Here is a 5,815-nt window from a genome sequence, read left to right as displayed (position 1 = left end):
CTAACAAAAGCGGTTCGGATCGGATATTGCGGGTTTAAATGATTGAAAACCGAAATCTAAACCAACCCAATCAATTACTAAACTTTTCAAATCGAACTGAACTGGTTTTATAAAAAACCGAACCAAAACCGTTTGGTTCGAGTAGGATCGGTCGGTTTTGGCGGTTTTATGCACACTCCTAGTGTGTCTCACTTGAGTGGGGGCCCATTTAGTGTCTTGTGACTTGGGGGCCCTAGGCGGCACATGATGCGCAGGGAGAATGAGAGGGGCTCCCCACAACTAGATACTATGAATGGTGAAGTTCGTCCCTTCACAGATTCCGACCAATTTTACTCACCACACACGCTTTCTTTTGCTATTGCGCCCTCCTTGAAAAATTGGCACTGGCTAAATTATAAGCAAAATATCTTTGCCTTGGGGGTGAGCAGGAACAAGCGAGATTCGGCTACCATACTCTTCCGCCAAAAGAAGATTTTGTTTGTGGTGGTGTTTGCCTAGTTGGTTGGCCCCAAGAGAAGAGCCCTGACTCCATCACAAGTTTCCAATATTGATTTGACTTGTTTTGTATATAAGTTTGAATTTGAACATAATCTAGATACAAGTGAGCAAAAATAGATATATAATACTTACTAAATACCAAAATAACATGCTGTAGAGACAATCTCACGATATATGTAGATGTTAGTTACTTTGGGACTACGACCTGATAATTTGTTGGATAGAAAATGGCTGCACTTTTCTTGGGATAAGAGTTGCCTACGTATCAAGTTTCTCGGGATAAACTTGAATCAAGCCTTACGTAGTTCATCTCTCTCTATTTATAGATGTGCTTGAACCGTTATGGATTGCAGATCCACCTTGTATGTTATCTTGGTGATTCGCTATTAATGTGCTGTTACAAAGTTAATGTTTCCTTGATTGTGGCGTTGATTGAGCTCCAAGATTGTGCTAGTTGATATCTTTCCATGAATGGTCAGAATCTTCTTTGGTGGCGACACGGATCTTTGGAGGGTCGTTAGTGCGGTCGATGTTGTCGCGATGATGAAATGAAGTAAGGCGATCCCGCCATGTGGACCGCGTGCTCTGTGAGTGTAGAATCGGAGGGTACTTTTTACCCCTTTATTTTTATTCGTTCATTGGACCGGTTGTTGCGTGGAAGAAAACGATTAAAAGTAAAGTTGGAAAGCACGCGTGTCTAACAACCGCTTTTGTTTTGAATTTAGATTTCGGGAATGTCGCGAGAGAACTGAAATACCGGATTAGGTGCTGGAGTTACGACGATTTGTGGGCGAGTAATGATTTAGGTTTTCGGAACATGAAACACTTTGATTGTCTCGAGGTGTCTGGGCAATTGAGGGGTTTTTTGACTTGTAAAAGTTTTTTGTTTGTTTACTTTTCAACCAAAGGAAAAAAAAGGAAAAAATCCAGAGCGAAAGAAAAGGAAAGAAAGTAAAGAAAAAAAAAGCTTCTCATCCCTTGCCATTAGGTTCGTGTTTTTAACTTTAGAAATTTGAGCTTTCATTTTTTCTTTGATTGTGCAATGTCTATGACTAGTAATAGTTTTAGTGGTGAGGTTGAAGTTGGTAAATGGAGAGAGAGAACGGTAAGTGACGAAGAAGTTGAGGATAGGGTTCGTAGTAGTGATGAGGCTTCGTCGTCTTCTTCGTTGGAGATGGTGGATGAGAGGAAGCCTAAGTCGGTGGATTGTTATGCCGCTTTGAAGAAGGAGTTTGGTTGGGTGAAATCCGATATGTCTGTGTACGATCTGGCTGGGGAGAAGAATTTGTATACTAACGACTACGTTCCTTGGGGTGGAGGAGTAGTTGTTTGTTATGGGCGTTAAAGAAATTTGGGATGAGGCGCCGCACTCCGCCCTTCTTGTGGAGGTTTTGAACATTTTGGGGAAAGCCCCTTGTCAACTCGTGGGGAATAGTTCGAGGATTCTCTATGTGTTGGATTTGTTGAATGACAGGGGCTACAACATCTGTTTAAACAATGTGACAGAGCACTTTGTTGTGAGGAGGTCGGGTGATGTGAACTTTAGTTTTCATGTTTATAAGGGGAAGTCTCCTGTTATTATGGGGGTGAGAAATGAGGAATGGGGGCGTAAGTCGTTATTGGCTGTAGGTAGATATTGCCCGCCTAGTTTGGAGATTGATAAACGTGTTGTACAATCTCGTGGTAGGTCGTTGGTTGTAGGTCGTAATGTGTGTGTTTTAAATTATAATTTGGATGTTCTGATTTATTTGGTTTGTTTTTACAGAGGTTATAATCTGTTTTCGTACGAAGAACGGTGTTATTGAAATGTTTGCTTGTTTGAGTTTGGAGGATAAGCAGGCTTTGTTGGGGGAGATTGCGCATTACTTTAAGAGGCGTGGAGGGAAGAAAATCAACCGTAAGAGGCTGGAGCAAAAGGCTAGGGCTCGCAATGTAGTGGTTAAACTTTCTAATTCTAGCTTGGAATCTGCCATGGAGAGGGAGAGTCAAAAGAAAGCACCTGTTTCTGGAATGAAAAGGAGTGGAGGAGTCTTTGGTGTGGCCGCTCAGTGGAGCTAGGGCGCCCCAGTGGGTCATTTGAACACCTTGTTTTGGGGCGCGAGGGCGGGAGGGGTGACGCCTTCCATACGTCCTGAGTTGGGTGATGCAAATCGTTTGGTACCCCAACGTTCCGAGCTGGGGGATGGAGGGCGCTCTGTGTCCAATCACTTCTCCTCCGTGATCGCAGATCGTTTCATCGATCCACCCTCGCTTCTCCTCTAGAGATCTGGGTCTTTGGAAGTCTTGGTGTCTTTGCAGTGGCGTGTTGGTGGAGAAGGTGATGCTCCCACTTTGTTCCGGAAGCCTATTATGAAAAGGCGTTCCGGTGGGAAGCCTGGAGGGGCTAAGAAGACCAATCGAATCTGAAGATCGACTGAATGCTTGTTGAAGGTCGTTCGTCTTCGTCGGGGTTCATCCAAAAGGATGAACTTGATTGATTTGGATGTTGATGCTGGGGTGGCTGAGGCCCGTGGAAAGAAGAAAGTTGGTTAGGTTTAGCCTATTCTTCGAAGCAGGCAAAGGGTCGGAAGTCTGAGACCAAGTAAGAAGAGTGACAATATTGTCATTGATAGAATGGTTACGTATGAGGACTCTTACAGTTTGTTGCTGAAGTTTGTTGTGAATGGTGACTGTAGCTTCAAGTCCCCTTTGGTTGGTGGGGCGTTGTTAGAGAGTATTGTGCTTGTCGGGGATAGGCACAAGCTAGATAATAAGGGCCTGGAAGTGAACTTGGTGGAGATGGAACGGTCGTTGTGCTATGTAAGTATTCTTCCGTTCTGAGCTTGCTCCTTTTGGGTCTTGTTGATTTTGATCCACTATAATGTTTATATTTGTTATTTTGTTTGCTAGGTTCTGGCAATGTATAAGAAGCTGAAGGATATGACGTCTATCTCCGACCATTATAAGAAGGAGTTGGATGTCGACAAAAACAAAAACTTGCAGATGAGGTGGTGGTGAGCGACAAGTCTGCGAAGAACGGAGGTTGCGGGGGCTAAAGGGATCAAGTCGCAGCAGTTAGGGTGGTAAAGTAGCTCTGTTCAGTGAACCCACTCTGGATTCTCGCAAAATTTGGAGGTTCAAAGAATAGGTCGATGAGTGCAAGAGAGGTCGCTCCATTGAATGAATGGTGACCGCTTATAATGACTTGGTGGACCACGGTGGAAGTGGCGATGTTTTACGTCTTGATGGATGATTATATTGAGGGCATTGGATAAGTATGATCGCCTTTAAGATGTCCGTTGAAAGTGGGCTGCAATAGCAAGTTAATCTGCTGCCAGTCTTTGGTAAAGATGCTAGTAGACCATCGATCGCCATCATCCACCAAGTCGTTTTTACCACCCGGTTGCTCAAATTTCCTTCTATTATTTCGGTTTGGATGTTTTACGAAGTTGTTGTTGATCAGATTACCGGTTCTAGTGTTGTAGAGGGTGGTGATCTGGACCCTTTGAATGCGGATAATGTTTATTGTGTGGATTGATTCTGAATGTCTTGTGTTTGTTCTTGGGTTGGGAGGTCTTTGAACAATATTTAAATTAACAACTCTTTGTTCTTGATACTGATACAATATTATTTTTGATGGGGACACTGAGGTCATTTTCCCGGGATAACCTGGGGGCTTCGGTATCTAACCGACTTTGTAATTAGAAATATTTAAATTACTTACTTGCTGAAGTCGGCTTGAAGTATGCATGTGATTGCTTTTGTTTTTACTGGTTTGTTGTTTGAGGATCTGTGCTGCGTAGTACTAGTCCTGATGGATTGCTTGCCTTTGCTAGGTCATCTTTTGTCACAGGTTGTAGAGCGTTTGAGTATGACCTTATGCATTTGCGTAGTTGGCACCTAGGCTTCGTCTTGTCCCTAGGTGTATGCCCTGATTCATTCCTTTTGGGGGAACTTCTAATTGATATAATTAGCTTTTGAGTGGCCATTATATTTGAGTCTGTCTTAAACCCTTTGTGAGGTCGTAAGTTGACTTGGGGGTCCTTTTAGGGGTCCCCTAGATTAAATTTGTCTGATAATTGGCCTTTGAGTGGCAATTACAGTTGAACCATACCTAATCCTAACGTTGGTGTTAAGTTGGTTTAGGGTCCTTTTAGGGGACCTTGATTTGAATTGATTGAAATTAACCACTGCGTGGCTGTTGTTGTTGAGTCATTTTGAACTCTGGCTTTGATATCCGACCTGACATTGTGATGTCTTAGGTCGGGCTGCGTAGTGTGAAATGCAAGGTGCTCATGTAATGCAAAAATGATAGCTGCACTCAAAATGTTGATGAGATTTTATTCACATTGACTTATGTAATTGGAGAAAAAACTTATTGATAAAAGTGCTTGAGGAGAGTTGTATTCCATGGTCAGGGAAGCCTATCACCGAGCTGGGTTTTGATCCAGTATGCGCCATTTCCAATGACTTTGTCAACAATGTAGGAGCCTTCCCATGTTGGGTTGAGTTTAGCTGGTGCTAAAGTCTTTTTGAGGACTAGGTCGCCAGCTTGGAAAGATCTTGGGACGACCTTCTTGTTGTAAGAACGCTGGACTGTTTGGTGGTACCGAGCTAGGGATATTGCGGCAGTTTCTCTACGTTCTTCTAGGAGATCAACTTCTTTTGCCAAGATGTTGTCATTGACTCCTGATTCAACAATGTCAGACTGTGTAGTTGTGATTGTGAGTTCTGATGGTATCACTGCTTCCGTTTCGAAGCAAAGTGTGAAAGGAGACTCATTTGTACTGGATCTAGCTGTTGTTCTGCATGCCCATAGAATGTTTTTGAGTTGCTCTGGCCATTGGTTTTTCTTGCTCTCCAGCTTCTTTTGGAGGTTTTCTTTGATGGCCTTGTTGGTGGCCTCTGCTTGGCCATTGTTTTGTGCATATCTAGGTGTAGAAAATTAAATGCTTGGTGATGCGCCATTTTTGTAGAAAATTCTTGACTTGTGTGCCAGCAAATTGTGTTCCGTTGTCCATGACTAGGGCGGGTAGACCAAATCTAGTGATGATATTAGTCTAGATGAAGTTGATTACGTTGACTTTCTTGACTTGGACTAGTGGGATTGCTTCAACCCACTTGGTGAAGTAATATGTGGCTGCTATGACGTATTTAAGCCCTGATTTCTTTTGTGGGATGAATGGTCCCATGATGTCTAGCCCCCACATGTGGAACGACCATGGGCTGGCTATGTTGATCAATTCCCTTGCTAGACTAAGGTGATTGTGGCCAAAAGTTTGGCATTGGAGGCATTTAAGAACATACCTTTTTGCCTCGATATGCATGCTTGATCAAT

This window comes from Coptis chinensis, chromosome 4, assembly GCF_015680905.1.
Source record: "Coptis chinensis isolate HL-2020 chromosome 4, ASM1568090v1, whole genome shotgun sequence".
NCBI lineage: Eukaryota > Viridiplantae > Streptophyta > Magnoliopsida > Ranunculales > Ranunculaceae > Coptis > Coptis chinensis.
Note: the sequence above shows the minus strand (reverse complement) of the source record.